Source organism: Spinacia oleracea, chromosome 3 (genome assembly GCF_020520425.1).
Source record: "Spinacia oleracea cultivar Varoflay chromosome 3, BTI_SOV_V1, whole genome shotgun sequence".
NCBI lineage: Eukaryota > Viridiplantae > Streptophyta > Magnoliopsida > Caryophyllales > Amaranthaceae > Spinacia > Spinacia oleracea.
In genome coordinates this window covers 132,398,710-132,417,630 of record NC_079489.1, presented here as the reverse complement: position 1 = coordinate 132,417,630, position 18,921 = coordinate 132,398,710, and the positions used below count along the sequence as shown (strand labels likewise).

At 40.9% G+C, this 18,921-nt stretch overlaps 1 long non-coding RNA gene across 6 annotated transcripts; it reads left to right on the top strand.

The window, feature by feature from the left end:
• The first annotated feature begins 12,300 nt into the window (after positions 1-12,300).
• Positions 12,301-18,628, top strand: LOC110794593 (uncharacterized). Of its 6 annotated transcripts, none has more exons than XR_008931082.1 (9): positions 12,301-12,617; positions 12,742-12,803; positions 12,924-12,980; positions 14,151-14,213; positions 15,234-15,300; positions 15,886-16,072; positions 16,601-16,718; positions 16,837-16,969; positions 18,265-18,628. It is a non-coding gene; the product is annotated as an uncharacterized lncRNA (long non-coding RNA). The 6 variants fall into 6 exon arrangements; XR_008931083.1 differs by having other exon boundaries at positions 12,302-12,607; positions 15,217-15,300; XR_008931080.1 differs by having other exon boundaries at positions 12,302-12,612; positions 15,217-15,300.
• Positions 18,629-18,921: the final 293 nt, after the last annotated feature.

Here is an 18,921-nt window from a genome sequence, read left to right as displayed (position 1 = left end):
CCAAGCCCGGAGGCAAGGCCGGTTAGCAAGCCACGCGTGAGACAAGCACAGCGCGCTGGGCCATGGGCCTCGCTATTGTGGCTGTGTCGCTGCATAGGCCCGCACGCACACGCGCAGCTCCGCTCGGCCAAAGGCCAGCGCTGCCGTGTTGCCTTGGCCCTTGCTTGCTCGCCTAGCGCGCGCCCATGGGCCTCGAGTGCTTCGTGCACTCGGCTCTTGGGCCGCTCTTCGTATTCGCGTTTAATATATTTCTGATATATTATTTATCGTTTCGTATACGACGAATCACCGTCCTACGATACGATTTATTCGTTTCGCCTAGCTTACGAATATTCGCGATACAATATACGATTCCGATGCAAGGTCGTATCGTATAATAAATTTCCAACTTAAATCCCAAAAAGCTATTAAATGAATTTCCGATTCATTTAATCCGGTGATCTGTTACGTGTCATTAGTGTGACCTTGTAGGTTCATTCAAGAGTAAGTTGTGAGTTCAATATCCATTAGAACTCACTGATCGGAAGCATTGCTCCAGCTAGCTGTTCCGATCACTTGATCTCACTAGATTAATTGTTCGCAATTAATCTGAACCTTGGTATTAGACTTAATGCACCTTGGGTGAAGGAAATATTTCCTTCAATCTCCCACTTGTCATTCTGACAAGTGTGCATCCACATTCCTTTGTCGCTTAGTGTTACTTACTGAACATAAGGTAAGATCCAAGCCATCCTTATTAGGTCCAGAAGTGTTTCTCGGATTACAGAGTTCAACTGTCAAACTTTTGCAGAAGGTTAAGCCTAACCATTCTGAGCACGGCCATGCATTTTACAGTATCTAACTCTCCGAGAGGCCTTGTTACACAACAACACCATATCCTATCAAAGATAGGAGGACAATCCATTCTTGCAATCTATGAACACTCACTTTGATTCATAGTACGCCCAATAACTGCTTTTATAGCCTCCTTTTACGGTGCGACGTTTAGCTAGTATCAAAGCGAACTAATTCTCAAACGAGCAGACATAATCGCTCATGTTCTGAGGAACGGTTTCTAATCACCATTAATGAGAACTACCTATGGCATGAATTTAATCTCTTAAAGCGTTGTCATGGTCAATCCGATACAAGATCCAATAAGTATCTATGCAAAAGATTCTGACATCCAGTCACTCTAGTTCAAGAAACAGAACTAAGTAATCTACTTGCAATCTAATCTTCATTAGTCATTGGTCGTCCACCTTTCAATGACCTGGATTAAGGATCCTTTGTGACTTCAATATTCAAGTTCACTTATGGGTGTTTCTTTGTCAAAGAATCCATCTTGACATCCCATTTGAATGATTTGACTCACATGGACTTATCATTTAATTCTAAACCACAATTAAATGAATATGAAATAATAAATTTCATAAATATGAAATGGTTAAACCAATTGTTTTAAACATTGATCTAACAGATGTTCTAAAACAATACTTAGAAAATCAAAGCCATTCTCCAACATGCTTGATTCCCATGGTTGCTACATGTGCGTTGTGTTTCACTTGTGGCAACGGTTTAGTCAATGGATCCGCGACGTTGTGGTCAGTTACAACCTTGCAAATCTCGATTTCCTTTATTTCAACGATCTCTCGAAGTATATTAAATCGCCGCAGTACGTGCTTGGACTTCTGGTGGCTCCTAGGCTCCTTTGCCTGGGCAATGGCTTCGCTATTGTCACAATACAAAGCCACTGGTCCTTTAATGGAGGGGACAACACCAAGTTCTTCGATGAACTTCCGAATCCAAATAGCTTCCTTTGCTGCTTCTGAGGCAGCAATGTACTCGGCTTCAGTTGTAGATCCGCAATAGTTCTTTGCTTAGCACTTTTCCAGCTTACTGCTCCGCCGTTGAGGCAGAACACAAACCCAGACTGTGATTTGAAATCATCTCTGTCGGTTTGAAAGCTTGCGTCCGTATAGCCCTTAACAATCAACTCATCTGTACCACCATAAACCAGAAACTGATCCTTGGTCCTTTTCAGGTACTTTAGGATGTTCTTGGCAGCAGTCCAATGCGCCTCACTTGGTTCTGACTGGTACCTGCTCGTTGCACTGAGTGCGAACGAAACATCCGGCCTTGTACAAATCATAGCATACATGATGGATCCAATAGCCGAAGCGTATGGAATTCCACTCATCTTTCTACGCTCATCAGATGTTTTGGGACACTGATTCTTGCTTAGATATACGCCATGTGACATGGGTAGATGGCCTCTCTTGGCTTCCATCATATTGAACCTAGCTAGCACTTTGTCAATGTAAGTGCTTTGGCTTAGTCCAATCATCCTTTTAGATCTATCCCCATAGATCTTGATGCCCAATATGTATTGTGCCTCTCCTAAGTCCTTCATTGAGAAACACTTCCCGAGCCAAGTCTTTACAGACTCCAACATAGGAATGTCGTTTCCAATAAGAAGTATGTTGTCAACATACAAGACTAGTGTGAGGGGGTCGAAAAAGCACGAGGCTAATGCATGACCTCGTTCCTCGTGGGTGTGACGATTCTTTTTATTCAATCAAGTATAATTGGATTTCCTGTGAGTTTACACCCAATTGACTAGTAATATAGGAGTCGCCATTCAGTTTTTAACGACAATGAGAAAAACTGACAAAACCCGGTTATCGTGACATAAAGGGAGTGCAATTATGTTTGACCACGACGGCCGTAGGTTCCCTTGTGATCCCTGGTGTGGGGATCTCTCAACATACACCCGCAAGGTAGAGATTAAGGGTTCGGGGGACTGTAACTACCGAGAGGAGTACTCGCTCATCGATAACTCCAGAGGCAGGGTATCCTTACTAGCTCAGCATAAATAATTGAAGGGACATGCGTTAACTATTAAACTAATCTGAGTTGATTTTAGCAATATGCAACATATACTACTAGATCGATTGTGATTATCTGATTTAAATAGTATTAAGGGACCTAGCATGATAATCCAATTTCCCAAAAATATTATATTTGTTAGGCGTGATAAAACAATCAGATTTAGTTAGTTTAACAGTTCATAAAAAGGGCGAGGAAAGCAGTTAAATCATCGAAAAGGGACACATTACGACGCACCCTTGAGAGGTGCGTCACGGTTCTCAGAAAACTAACCACTTTGATTTTGCTATTTCTCCTTTTTATTTAACGAATCTCAAATTATGGGACAGGATACGTTTTGTTCGATTTATGGATCGATTGCGACAGAACGCGTGAACAATTTCGCAGCGTGAGGCTTAGGCTAAGGGTTGGAGTCAATACTCATAATATGAATTGTGTGTTGTGTTCTTTTCACGTCGAATTTGGGGCTGTATTTATAGGGAAGAGTTCGTGGAAAGATAGAATTGCAGAGTTCTAATCCACAAAGAATTAGGAAAAAACACGTACCCAGGTATTTTCAGCGCCCAGGCCTGTGCGCCGAAGATTTCGGCGCCCAGAGCTAGGCGTTGAAAATAGGGTCTAGGCTGTTTTCTTAGTCAGATTCGGATTTCTGAAATCCGTAGTGTTTGAGACTTAATCGAGTCTTTTAGTGCGTATTAACCTTGTGACGGGATGCGTCTGGGCCCGTTACGAACTCTAGGCTCGTTAGGATTTTAATTAATACGTAACTCTTATTTCCGAATCATATTAGGAACAGGATTCTCGCAGTTTTCTATCTCATTTAGGATTTATGTTGGAATGCAACACCTAATTCTGACAGGTTTCTATCTTTTATGACTTGCCACTTTTAGAAGCTACCCTTTACGGCAGTTACTATTTTTAGCAGGTTTCTATAAATAGCAGGTTTCGGGTGAAATGAAAAGGGGAATTGAGATTCGTTATTTTATAGGAGATGCGTTGTCAAGTGGAGATTTACGCTTTCATCATCAAACCTTTTCCTTTCGGGAATGGGGACAAAAGTAGGTGTCTACAGTTAGCCCCCACTTTGACTGAGTCTCGGGATGAGACGATGGTCAAAGTACTAGACGGAGTGCGTCACACAAGCCATGGTGTATGTGACCTGTTTTGCGAGGGTCTTACGAGCCCCCGAGTGATAAAATTTGACTTAAGGGTCATCACTTGAAATGTCGACATATCCCTCACGTGTCATTGGGATTTGTCAACTAATAGTATAGAAACTTCCTCACTTTGTCATTGGAAGGATCTAAAGGTGCGTAGAAACCCCCTCACTTTGTCATTGGGAGTAGCTACAGATGTTTTCGAAATCAAAGCTATAAAGTGTAATTGGGCCTGGCCAAGCCCAATCACGAGGTAAAAATGTTTTTAAAGATTCTCATTTTCAGGGCTAGCTAAACGAGAAAACCCCCTTGTTTTTATGGGACGTAAAACGAAGGAAGATCCAGCACATTGCTCTTTTTTGGAAAAAACGGAAAACCAATCCTTTTAATTTTTGGAAAAGGGAAAACCAGAAAAAGTTATCGCTGCAGCGACTAAGGACCTGCGCGGTTAGTGGCGCAGACCCCGCCGGCTAAAGATGGCGAGCCTGTCCGCTAAGGTGGACACCCCGTCCGATAGAAGTGGACGAATCTGTTTTTGAAATTTGAAGATAAGGACCTACGCGGTTTGTGACGTAGACCCCGCCGGCTAAAGATGGCGAACCTGTCCGCTAAGGGTGGACACCCCGTCCGATAGAAGTGGACGAATCTATTTTGAAATTTGTTTGTGCTTTTTGAAAATAAGGACCTACGTGGTTTGTGACGTAGACCTCGCCGGCTGAAGATGGCGAGCCTATTTCATTTCGTTTTTGAAGACTTCATTTTTGGAAAACTGAGGACCTGCGCGGCTAGTGACGCAGACCCCGCCTGCTGAAGGTGGGCTAGCCCTGTCCGCTAAGGGTGGACGCCCCGCTCGCTGGAGGTTAGCGAACCTGAATTCGTCTTTTTTGATTTGGGAACTCGCGTGGTTTGTGACGCGATCTTGCCAACTGAAGATGGGCAAGTTCCTATTTCTTTTGTTCTTTGTGATTTCTTTTTATTCATTCTTGCAAGAGCGAATTCTTTCGAGGGATGCTCGAATTTAGTTGTAACCTAAACGTGGGCTGACAACGTGTTCGGACGGACCTTTGTCTTGCGACCGTCTGCTTTCGTGGTTTGAGCTAGTCTTTACGGCTCGATTTTTGCCACTATTTGGTCTTTGATCAGAGGACCATGCACAAGTGTCAATGACGACCTTTCTCTGGGGTCGAACCCCCTTTTTTTTTGAGATGTCCAAACATGAGATGGTGTATGGCGTAGTCCGGGAATGTGATTTTGATCGTGCGCTCCTTGCTGGAGTATATTTTTTTCGCGAGCCCCCAAGCACTGGGGCTCGTCGGTCGTTTTTCGCATCTTGTAATCATGTTTGGGGTCATGCTCGTATGTGCGAGCGACCTTTTATAGTAGTGTGCTACTTTAGCGAAGCCGTGGAGTGCGACTTTAGTTTTCAGGCGACATCCGGTTTTAGCTTGGCCCGGATTAATCCTTTGACAGACAAACATTTTTTATTTGGAAAACCAACGACTTAACGATACACATTTTTGGTGTTTCGAAGAATGACCATGATATTTAACTTGTTTTTTGAAAAGTGTACATAAGCATTTTCTGGGGCGAGTCTAAGTTTCGACCAAGTTTTAATGTTTATATTTGCTTATTTGGGAGCTAAAGATGCTTTGGGCTTGATCCAACTTGCAATAGGGCCTCGTGTTTAGCAACACGGTCTTAAGTCCTTTCCTGTTCCGCGTTTTGTGAAATCTGGGCCTTGGGCTGCATTTTCAGCGCCCAAGGCCAGGCGTTAAACATTTCGGCGCCCAGCCGTGGGCGCTGAAAGTCTTTTCCTGGTGATATTTGACTTTCGGATTTCCTAACACGTTTCCGAATGGGATCAGGATGTCACTGGTGCGTTCAGCTATATATAGGGGCTAGATACGTCCCTATTTTCCATCACTCTCAATTTCCTTCTCTCTTTTTTGCTGTGTTTTAATTACCCATTGCTTTTGCCATGTCGATCCCTACTTTCTCACTCCAACGGACTGTTCGGCGTCGGCTACGGGCCCTTGCTCCCACAGAAAAGGTTTTGTTAAAAGAATACCACTTAGAGGCACTTTTAGGCTTACAACAAATTAATATTTATTATAACTTTCTGCATGCTGCCCTAAGCTTTTGGGACTCCGATCATCATGTTTTTGCCTTTCGGGGCAACGAAATATGTCCTTTGCCAGATGAGTTTGCTGCGATTCTTGGTTATCCTACTAATGCTACTCCTGTTACCCCTGGCACTATTGAAGAGGGTAAAACAACCATAGGGACTTTCCTAGGACTAGATGATAACATGTTTGCTGAAATTGTTGTAGCTGACGAGGTTAACTTGGCAAAACTTGTAAAACATCACTTTAGGCCTAGTAAGAATATGACCGAACAGAAATTGAATATCTGAGCCCTTGTATTTTGCTTGTTGAATTATTATTTGCTGTCGAATAACAATGGTGAGTTCGGTGACATAAGGTTGATCCCCTTGATTAGCCAGATGGAAAGTTGCTATTCTATTATGCCGTTGGTTGTTGCCGAAGCTTTGCTGAGTGCGGATGAGTTGAAGAAGGGTGCCAAATCTGAACATTTTAAGGGAATCCCCCTATTACTGCAGGTAATCGATTTTCTTCTTTGCGCACGCATACGCCCCTTTTGCATATATTTCTTTTGCCTAGGGCTGAGTTTCAGCGCCCAGGGCTGGGCGCTGGAGTTTTAGGCGCCTGGTCCTGGGCGTTGAAACTGCGCCCCAGGGACCGTTTTTTTTTTTTCATTCTTTTGATTCGATCGTACCTGTTTTTTTGCAGATTTGGCTTGCGGAACGGCTTAGACTTTTGGAAGCTCCTGCCGATCCTACACATTATCGCCCTATAGCCTTGGGTAACCGAAAATACTTGCACCAAAGCCAGGACGAGGCCGAATGGACCTCCTTTTTTACTTATGGCATCTGTTCTATTAAGTGGGTGGTACCGTGGTGGGGTTTGACTACTATGACGGGGGGTTCTGATGTATCGGTTTATGTTTCCTTGTTGGGGCTATCTCGTCCCATTTATATTTTCCCTTACCGAGTCATGCGTCAATATGGTTTAAGGCAGACTATCCCCTTTTCTGATACGGTACCACCTAAGGTAGCGGCCTTTTCACAAACACGGGTCCTAGCGTGGGCTAAGTATTATGATGGTCTCCCGCGTTGGGCCGTAGCTACAAATGGCTTTGTGGGTCTTTCTGAAAACTACAAGTTGTGGATGAGCTCCGATGATAAAGATGTGAGGGCCGAGGCTCGTAATGGGGAGCCGGCTGAGCTTTTGATAACTCGTATTCTTGTTAAGTATTAGGGTCCTGATTCCGCCAAACCTCGTACCTATAGTATTAAGACTGTGAAAGCTCGTCCTGATCGAAAGCGAAAGGAAGTTCCTCCCCGTTCCAGTTTCAGGCCTAAAAAGATGCCTAACATGAAGGGGCCTGCTGTTGTTAAAAGAAATGCAAGCTCTCGCGGAGATCGTCGCCGGAACAATGTATGGGTTAGGAAGGCTCAGCCGCCTGTAGAAACAGTGGCTAGTCTAGTTGATGATAAAAATCCTTCTCCCACCATTGTCTGTGCCCTTGAGGCTGAGCGGGCTATAACTGAGAATGTTTCTGAAGCCTTGGCGTCTTTGGAAGTTAGTGTCCAAGAGCCGGTTCTTATGGAGATTGATATTGGGGCAGCACAGAAGACTGTGGGGGTGGATCCTGCGAACATTGCCCTCTACAAGACTTTATTTGATGATCCGGAAGAACTAGAGTAGTGTAGTTCTTGCTAGGGTGTAGGTGCCCTTTATTTATTTCAGTTTGTGTTTGTTTTTATTCTTAGCACTTTGTTTTCCTTCTTATTATTTCTCAATAAAGGCGTATTTTTATTTTCCATTTTCATTTATTTTTGTTTCTCCTCTTTTTTATGTATTTATATGTCTAACACTTTTGTACAAAGATTTTTTTTTTTTTATTGGACCGAATCCTTGGTAAGGATTGCCTACGTATCTTGCCAGAATCAGGTCGCGCGTAGTTCTCGCTTTAGAATAAGTTCTAGTATGCTGGATTTCGGTAGATATGCCCTGAGGTGGAAGCACATTACTTAATCGGTCAATTGAGTGAAGTATTATCATTATTTTCGTCTGCCGTTTTTTGCCGTAAGTCGCGTAAAAAATGAAATTCGACTATATTTTTGGCTATATTTTTGGTAAGCCTATTTGGATACGTACTGTACCCCCCAAGTGTTCGTTATTTTTCCGTTGTGTGCGGATAAAATGACGAGCACTTTTGAGAAGAAAATTTTTGGCAGGCAGAAAGTTTCAACGCCCAGGCTGGGGCGTCAGAAATTTCGGCGCCCAGCGCTGGGCGCTGAAAATGACTTGGGCGGTCAATTTTGGACGCTTTGCTTCACATGTTCTTGCATTTATTTCTTTTTTGTGCCTTGATATTTTGCTCGTATTTAAAGTTAATTTTGAGGCTATTTTGGATCCTTTTTTGACCGTTAGCGTGAAATGCGTTTTTGTCCGGATTAATTTTTTCTATCCGTGACTCGAAACAGTTTTGAAAATGGGGTTAGGGTGTGGAAGTTATGAAGATCTTTGTGTAGGCATTTGAGGTGGGTTGAAGTGCGTGTTGTTAGTGAAGGGTTTGATGAAATTATGTTTTATGAATCTGTTTTTTGGTAACATTTGCATTGTTTGGATTTTGATTTCCTTTGATTTTGGGTTGCATGGATTGACTCTTATGATGACACTGGTTGGCTTTTTAGGTTTTGGGGATATGAGTGGGATAGTGTGGTTTATTTTGTGGGTTTCGGGAATTGGTTCCCATGGCACTATTTCAAAACCGAGTGGGTTTTGTTTGTTGGGCCTAGAGTGGGCCGCCTCTTTATTTTTGTAGTTTGCAAGTACATTTGGTGTTTATTTAGTGTTAGAAAAAATTTTAGGAGAAATATTACGCCTTTATTGATTCGGAAAGTAAGGAAAACACACTTGAAATAAAACTGACCTATATTCTAAGGGGCCTTAGGACCATCTAAAGTCTCTATTTTTTTCTATCAATCTAAGAACTACTAGGCGCTTTTTACTAATGGTGCTCTATGTGGCTCAAGCCTGGGGTTTAGTCTCATAAAACTTCGGTCCTTCACCGGTACTCATCTTGAATTCCATTCCTTTTGCATTGACCCACTGATATGTCTTCACCCATCCGTTCTCGACCTCTTCTAGTGTTGATGCAGGAGAGATTAACCGGGTTGGATCGAAACCTTCATCTTGTAAAGCTAGGGTAGTCATCACAGTCTCGTTCTCCGTAGGCCTCGATTCGTTAAACAATGTCCATAGAGCCTGGTTGTCCAATATTTCAGCTGTTTTAGTCTTGGTGAGGTGGGGTGCCTCATCCAAGGTGTGGCAGTCATGGAAAATTTCAAATCCGGGTTTTAGCAAGCTATCCTGAACGAAGGGTTCAGGGAAATCACAGCATGGGTGTTTCTCCTTCCCGAACGAACATCCCGTTAAGGGTCCTTTGATACGGGGGAAGGAGGGTGGTTTGTTTGGTTTTGTTAAGGCGTAGCCTAGACAGGCGGTCAGCAATATCTTCCTCCGTTGGTTCATAGCCTAAGCCAAAGGGGGTAGATTTGTTGGGAAGAGGATGGAATGTGTATTCCTTCTTCCTTATGCCCAATGGGGTTCCTGGGAAATAACCTTGAGCTAACAGCATTCTAGGGATGACTCGGGATGCATGCGGGTCTAGGAATGCTGGATCATAATCTTCGATGAACTGGATTGTTTCTTCCATTTGAAACCCGTAAAGGTCGTCTGCAGTTTCGGCCGTTCCAACCATAGTGCAACTGACGTCGAGAGGAGGGGCGCGGATTTCTAGTATTACCCCGTTATGGTTAAGTTTAACCATTTGGTGCAAGGTAGAAGCCACACCTCCTAAGTCATGGAGCCAAGGTCGCCCCAAGAGGAGGTTGAAAGTGGGCTTGATGTCGATTATTTGAAACTCCATGGTGCGTGCCACAGGCCCGGTTTGTATGGTAAGGTTGATTTTTCCCAATACAGGCCTTCGGGAGTTATCATAAGCTCGTACCCCTTGCGTGGAGGTTTGGAAGTCATCGTTTCCTAGCCCCAAGCAATGGGCGGTTCGCAATGGGCAGACATTAACCGCCGAACCATTATCTACGAGCTCTAGGGGGATGTTTTGTCCTTTGTATCCAACCACTAGGTAAAGGGCTTTATTGTGAGCACCCCCCTCTTTGGGCAAGTCTTTGTCAGTGAAAACTATGGCTTTTTCTCCGGCATCTCTCGTGACATGGCTAACCAGTGAGTCAGGTGTGATATCTGTAGGTACTGAGATGAGGTCGAGTGAGCGAATAAGCTTTTCGCGATGTTCCTTTGAAGTACACATGAGATCCCAGATGGTAATCTCGGCCTTGGTTCTTTTTAGTTGTTTCAGGAGAGGATTTTCAATGACTTCTGCGACGGTGGCGTGCCGTCCATTCTCAGGAGTTTGCCTAATCGGGATGTCGTCCATAGGAGGTGGGTGAATATCCGGTTGGTATATTCTTCCGTATCGGGTGAGGTTGTCGACCTCGGGCTCCTGTGGGGCGGTGTCAATGAGAGCATACCCGGGCCAAGTTTCGGTGAAGAGGTCCTGGTCCGATACTTGAGATAGGTAAATATCTTCAGCATCATCATTCCACACACCGCACACTTCTCTCTCGATTCGATCCATAGGGACCACAGCGAGTGGTGCACCTTGAGGCGTGATGTACACCGTGGGGTCGAAATTCTCTGGTTGGTCGAGAGAGATGTGACAAGAGCCGAGTGGGCTCTTGTTGTTGTTGGGTTTGCCAACGTTAGGGAGAGGTATCACTTCATCCTCTATCATGTCCTGGATCGTATGTTTTAGATTCCAGCAGTTTTCAGTGTCACGCCCATTTCCTTGATGGAATTTGCAGTAAGTACCTTCGACCCAATATTTGCTTTTGACAGGAGGGTCACGGGTGGGGCCTATAGGTCTCAACTTTCCTTGATTGGTTAGTCTTTCAAAGGCTTGTACCAAAGTCGACCCGAGTGGGGCAAACTTTCGGTCTCGGACCCATCTTCCAAGGTTTCTTCGGGCGGGAGTCTCATCTACAGCATGGACTTCTTGGGCTTGGGATGTGTTACCCCGATTATAGGTGTTGTTTTTATATGTGGGTTTGCTTTGTATGGTTTTGGCGAGGTCGTCCTCGATCTTTATTCCCACATCATAAACTCTTTTGAAAGTGTCAAGTCCCAGGTACCTAAGGTGTTGTCTGTAAGCCGGGTCCAGGTTGTCAATGAATTTTTGGACCAATTCTGTTTCGGGAGGCCTATTGATCAGCTGGGCCGCCTGGTCCCTCCATCTAGCAAAGTAGGTCGTGAAACCCTCATTTTTCTTTTGGAAGAGAACTTCCAGCTCGCGCATGGTGACTTGGAAATCCATGTTCGACGAGTATTGCTTGATGAAGACATTGACAAAGTCTTCCCAAGTGGGGAAGAGCTTAGGGTCCTGGTGATATTACCATTTGAGCAGCACAGGTTCCAAGGACAAAGGAAAGGCAGGTAAGTACATGGACTTATCCACGCCTTTCAAGTTCATGGCATTCACAAAGCTCAGTAGATGATCACGGGGGTTGTCCGTGGCCTTGAACTTTGGTAAGTCAGATGAACTGAACTTTTCTGGTAGTTTGCCAGGAAAAGGTTCAGGATCGAGGGAGAAGTATTTGCTCCCCATGGTTTGCTGTAGGACCATTTTTTCAATCCTCTTCTCGTTATCGAGGTCATTTTTTGCTTACGCAGCCGCTAAAGCTTCATTTTCCATTTTCAATTGGCCCATAAGTTGGGTCATTTAGACCATCTGGTCTCGCAAATCTTCGATGGACATGTTTGAAGGTGCGAATCGAGGTTGGGGAAGCGGAGATTCTTGAAATGAGGGACGACGGAGGGAGCTTGGAGTCACTAAACCTGATGTTGGTGATGTATCTTCGAGACGCACTAACCGTTGATTCCCTGATCGGCACCAAGTGGCAGGACCAGTCCTAGGCATAAGATAAGCTAAAGTTTAGGTTCCCAAAGTTTCAAGCAATACTTAGCTACTACTACAAAATACGCCATTTCTCGACGTTATGGGCTCGACGGTGTTGGCGACCGTCAGCATCAAATCGCAATCTGTGTGTTTTCTCGACGGTCTTCCGGGTCGGTCTATCCTCTCGTCTAATACCAGCGTTGAGAAACAACATGTCTCGCGCCTGGTCATCTTTAGATGCCCTCGTGTATTTTTTGTTGAGAACCGCCCCACCCCTTTCCCCACTCCCTCACGGTTCTCACTTTCTCAAACCCTAACCTGATAATTTCCCTCTTTCTCCATATTTCGGAAGTTCCAGATCTACATCTCTAATTAAGCTCTTTCAATCCATTTTCCTCCTTTTCATCTCCTTGAATGTAATGCAATTAATTTCTCACTCGGTTTTCTTGCTTTTGGGATTCCAGATTCTCACATATGGAAAATTCTCTGCCTGCCTTAAATCTTGTTCTCATGGCGGTCAGGTCAGGTCAGGTCAGGTCACAATTAATATTGATTTCAATTTTGAACTCATTAAGTTGTTTTTTCTGGGTTTTTTTGGAGATAAAATCTAGGTTTGATTTGACTTTTTGGGTTAACAAATTAAATCCGATTTTAGGTTTTGATGATTCGGGAAATCAGCTGATTCGGGAAATCATATAAAAAGCAAGGGCGATTTTTGTATGTGAATAAATCTGGAATTTGATATCTGGTCATTTTTGTTTGTTAATCGATTACCCTAACACTCTCGTTGTCTTACAAGTTGTAACTCCTTTCACTTTAATTTGCATCTTCTCTCAGATCCCCCTTTCTCTTAGATCTATTATCCATGGAGGTGCAGGTTTCATATTGTGCAAGGTAACTTAATTTATCAGTCTCTTTTTTTTTGTTTCATAATCTCTCTTCCATATTCTGAATTAAGAATTTCAGTAGTTTGGGGTTTACTTCTCACTTTCATTGAATTAGGGGCTTAGATTTCAGTCTCGATTTCGTTTTTGGTTCTATGAAATTAAGTTTTTAATTTCTTTGTTTATGGATTTTACAGATTTTTATTTAAATGTTGGGTCTTTTTTTTCTTATTCTTTGAAAAGAATTTTATTATGTTTCTTGTATGCCAATCGTTATTTCTCTTGTGTTCCTTTGTATTTGTCAATTTTTTTGCTGAATATGGTGATTGTTAGAGGGTATAATTAAGTACATGGGTAAATTTCTATTTTCAGTTATCACAACCTGCTTTAGAAACCTTATTATCAGCAAAGTTAGGCATGGTTTAGTTAACCTAGTGAAGTTAAATGATCACAACCAATGACCAATCATGAATATGATCAGAAGTCGTAGGCATTGCAAAGCATAAGTAAAGGGTCACCAATTTTAAATTAGATTTTGTTACTTGTATCATGTTTACTCTTTTAACTTCCTATTCTTATCTCGTGTGATTGGTCAAAATTGATGGTCTCCTATGCCGATTCATGTTAGTCGAGCCCTCATTTTGGGATTAAGGCTTTGTTGTTGTATCATGTTTATGTGGGGCGGTGGGAGGAGGATGTTGGGGGATTTTCATTTTTCAAAGACATTGAACATGTCCACTTGGAAAAAGCAGAGTTTAGACAATCCTCATAGAGAATGCAAAATACAATTTTATTTTTCGAAGTTATTTTCATTTTAGAAATTTGTTAATTTCCTAGTCAAGTTAACATCTTTTCTTTGCTTCACTTTGATGATATTGGAATGGCCTCATTTTTGTTATTTGGGAATAGTCGATTATTAGTAAGATGTGGGTAAGTTTTTTAGCAGAAATATTATTTCTTTTTAGAATTCTACCAACTCATTTTTGCCATTTCATTTCTTTAGCTGGCATATATCGTCCTATTTCCTAGAGTATTTTACACAAACACAGGTACTTGTTGTATGGAATGGGACATCAACTTTCATATATGCCATTGCTTTAACTAACTACTACATGTGCAGACGTGCCTCATGTAGAAACTATACATACATATTCCTTATTTTTTTCTTCTGGTGCTGCAGTGCTGCTAGAATTCATGCCACATTAGTGCAAAAGAAAAGCATGTTTATACCTACACTTATTAGGTAATGACTACTTACCTTTATTAAGAATCCTAACTGTAAATGTTTCCCTTATAAGCATTATAGTTGGGACTGCATTCTACCAACTAAGAGCCTTCTTGAATAAGCTAGTAGATAAGTAAGGTCACTATGAGAGTTTAAGATTATGTGCTTTGACCTCTTCGAGATATTCTGATTGTTTAAGTTTGCTGACTTTTTGTGTTGGATTAAGTGGAGATTTGATTGTAGTATAAAGGTCACACGGGTTTTAAGGAGGGTAGTAGACTTAAAGTGTAATCTAGTTAGTCATATACATTAACTTTCATTATGAAATAATTAAGATTTTGTGCTAGATCTTACTAATCATGACAGTTGAGTATGGGCCTATGAGTATTCAGACTACATTTATAAATTTATAATAGATACTTGGTCCCTTGCTTTCCACCAGTTAAGTGCATATAAAGTTTTCAGAGTAATTTTGTCGATGTGTTGGAAAGTCTAATTTTTATTTTGGAGATTTTGAACTACGACTTTGTTCCCATTGGTTCTCTAGTTATGCTGTTGGTTTCTAGCTTTTGAGCATTTCATGTGTTATGTTAGTCTTAATGTATTGGTTTAAAGTGCCTCAAGCCCTTCAACTGTACTTTTGACATGCTGAAAATGTTCCATATTAAGTCAAACTGTGATCTGGTCATTGCTGGTCGCATATGCGATTGCTTGTGTTTAAATTTGTATCTCTTTAGTTGAGCCATAATTTGAATTATTTTTTTTTGTGTATTTCTCTAATTAGAAGTTCGTTCATCTATCTCTCTATGAGTTGTAAGTTCGTTCATCTCCCAAAATCGTTTCCCTTTGCAGTTTGTATTCTCCTCCCTCTATCTCGCTATCTCTCTTCTTTCGGTTCTTCAATATTCTGGGTACAACTTTGTGTGAGAGTTACTTTTCAATTTCGGTGAATCTGCTGCTCAAAGAATATGGATAGGTTAGACTTAAATTATCAATTTTGATGTGTTTTATTCTTAATTAGGTTTTCTTTTGACAAAGGGACGATGAAAATGGATGATGTTGCTACCATTGGTGTGACATTCGGTTCATTGTCTTTATCTCTGAGGTACAAGTTGTTGTTATTGATTTCTACAGCATTGAATTGGCAATTTTTATATTTTCATTTGTGATGTCCATGTGAGGTTGTGACGAAAATAACATAAATCAGGAACACAATGAAAACGCTCATCTAAATTTTCTTTTCAGATTATAAAATTGGCAATTATGGTGTAGTTTTAATTGAAATTCTCGTGGTTTAATTGAGTTTTATTGATTTCAGTTGTTGGGGTTTATAATTATTATTAACTCTACATGCAAGTATAGTGTCCAGTCATATTGGTCAGGAAAAATGGTTTATAAGAAAGTTTTATTGTCTACACTTTACAAATTATAGTCAAAGAATGGGAAATTAGCAGTTGGTCCCTTTTAAAACACTTGCCCATATGGTATAAAGAAAATTGGTGAACAGCAGAGGAATTAAGACAGTACTACAATGATATCTAGCTAAGAAAAATAAAATAGTCATGTATTTCATTGAGAGAAGAGAATAAACAAAAGTTATGTCTAGGAGCACAAAAACTCTAATATGCAGAATCGTTAATGTTCACTGGTAAACTTTAAGTACACAATTTAACTACTTTTTGATATTCAGCTGGAATATTCATTTGCAAAAAAGGCAAGGACACTAGGCTGCTAAAGTTTGAAGGTGTTAGAAAATTGCAAAAGCAACCGAGACATTACTGGGTTATAACACTATGGCTCCATACATCTGACCCCAAACCTGCCTAAGACAGAAACCTTACTAGAGGTATCGATGCAATGGTAATGACCTCAGGCAGGTAATCAAACAGAACCCTGATATCTGTCAAATTGATATTAATTGGACTATGTACGCTATGAAATCTGGTAGATATATAACAACCCACCTAGAAAGGGAAATCAGATAAGTGAAAGAAGTTGAATAAAGAAATTATAAAACTATTCGGAACTCTCACAACTGTATGAGAAGTGTAAAACTCATGGTTAGTTGGGCTTTTAGTTATTATTGTGTTCAGTTCTTATTTTCCCAAACCTTTGGGCAATACCGAAAATCATCTGATCGAGTATTCTTTGTGTAGCCTCATTAATCTATTAGTGCTATATGATGTTATGTGTACTTTTAGCAGAGTAATCTAGAGTAATCATTATCAGTAGTCTCTTTTTAGTACTTTGGTTTCTTTTGGGATTCTTCTCCAAACAAGCTTGTTTTCTAATTTTATCAAACTGGCATTTTTGGAAACAAGTGTCTTTAATGGTTTAATAATCTTAAGGTCTTCTCTGTTTTTTGTAGACTGAAAAAAGAGATGATAACCGTTTTCCATGTGCAGGCTTTAAGATTCTAGCATTCTTGCTCAATCAATTTGGAGGCAAAGTACCTGGCTCAATTCCCGAGATTAAGAATTTGCGTTTACAAGATTCAAAGCTGAATACCACCTTTTTTGTAAGGTTCGTTAGTGAAACCACCAACTTAGAATATTTAGAGAACCATACTTGCCTATTTACTAACACCATGACTGCTAATGCTACTGACTGCAACACCTGGATGTGAATCTTCCAAATGCAGTCATAGTTTACAGTTCCTCAAGTTCAGTGCTGAGGAGTTTGTAGTTACTTGGTCAAGTGGAATTACGAGATGTTTTGGTGGACCTCAGGCAGGTTAGCAATACACACCAACAACATCCCCTCTCCGGATTAAGGTATGATCCCGAATTCTTTTATTACAGTTTCTGTTTAACTTTATAGAACTGAACATTACAAAATAGAACTGAACATAACATGTCAATTGAGTAGTGTTTGTGTTTTCAACATTTAACTACAATTCAACATTGATGTCATAGTATTAGCGTATTTTCCTATAAACTTAAGTTGATGAGAATTTAGAAGGCATTGATCTGTGTGCCACATGATGAAGCAATTTTCCTTCATTTAGATGTACACTTCTGCCTGCCCCGGTGTTACCTAATTCTCTAATCACCCCACGAAACGCGAACCAAATAAATGAATTATAACATGAAAGCGGTACAATTTTGGTCTAATTTAGCAAATTAGGTAGCGAATTGCGTACCTATATCCAGTCTCATACTAGCGAATCAGGTAACAGTGGCCCGCCCTTTGCTAATTCTAAAAACTCAAGAAGAAGAAACTGAGAGAAGAATATAGAGAGTTGAGGAATCAATAATCATGCTGTTTGGTTTAAGGAATAAGAACTGCGAGAAAAAAAATCCCAATTTTAGCTAACTAATTAGAAGAAATTACAGTGAGCTGCTAACTTTGTGTGTTGACTGAGAATAAAAATACCATGAAGGCAACTGGCTGATAGACCTCCGGTAACAGGAAAACAAGTGTCAGCAAGAGTCTGCACACAATTACACAAATTAAAACTTTGTTTTTTAAGGACACAAAAAATAAAGTTGTGGAATAGTACAGCTGGAAATTAATACCAGCAATTTACCTCACATAGATGGCGATTTCTCACGGCTGAAGCTGGATTACACTTGGTCTTTTCGTGGTTGCAAATCCATCACAAGATCACAGTGTAATACTCCACACAAGTATGCCAGACAATTTCCAAGATTACATAAAGGACACATTAGAAATAGAAAATGAATTATGTTTATTAATTTCAAACATCTAATAGAAAAGTGAAAAGAAGAAAGTCATCAACTGGTGCATAATGAAACAGTAGTACTGATAAATTTTTGTACCTGAAGACCATTTAACAACAGAATATTTGAACTCATGTAATATATCACTTCTTTCAAAAGTTGTGCAAGCATATAGTACATAGCTCTATAAAAGCGCAACTACAAATCAAACTAGTGCCTTTTAGGTAATCAAGGAGATCTCTAGGCAGCATAGAAGCTGGCCATTGTAAAGGGGTTGAGATCTTGAAACTTATATCATTCTGCTAAGATATCCTGCATTTTAATTAGGCTTATCTATACACCAAAGACTATCTAATTAGCCTGCTGCTGCACTGATGTTTCTGCAGGCGTTTGGTGTTGTTTTCAGCTGCACAGGTGCTGCTTCTTGCTGTTGCAGGGTGTGGGTTGTGCTCCTGGTGTGTGCAGGCTGTTCTGCAGGGAGTCCAGGTGCTGCAAGTCTTCAGGGAGTGTGGTGTTCGATTGCTGCTGTGTGCAATCTTGTGTTGTGTACCCTTTTATTGTGTCTCTTGTGTTTACTCCTCTAACGTTTTCTGTTGTTTCGTTGTCTAGATGCTTTTGTTCATACCTTTTGGTATTAAATTTGTGTTTTGGAGATAAATAGCTAGCTAATTTGATAGTTTGTACATGTGTAAACTTAATTTGATGATATGATATGATTTGGAGCGAGCTAAGTACGTATTATTGCATATATATATATAGATTAATATATAATCTTGTCATTTACAGTTAATAGCATCTGTTTGGTTTGGTTTAAATTAACTAGTTTCAGGTTGATTTTGCTTTGGGCAAAAATAAACGATTTAAAAAAAAAAATTATTTAAATTATCGACGCTTTATAGTGTCAAAATATGATTCGCGCAAAAAATTGTTGGTAAGCACGCAAAAATATTACTACGCAAATGACCGTCGAGATATATGTAGCTACATCAAACACCGTCGAGATTTGCGACGCTGATTGGCGCCAAAAATATTATGAAGACGAC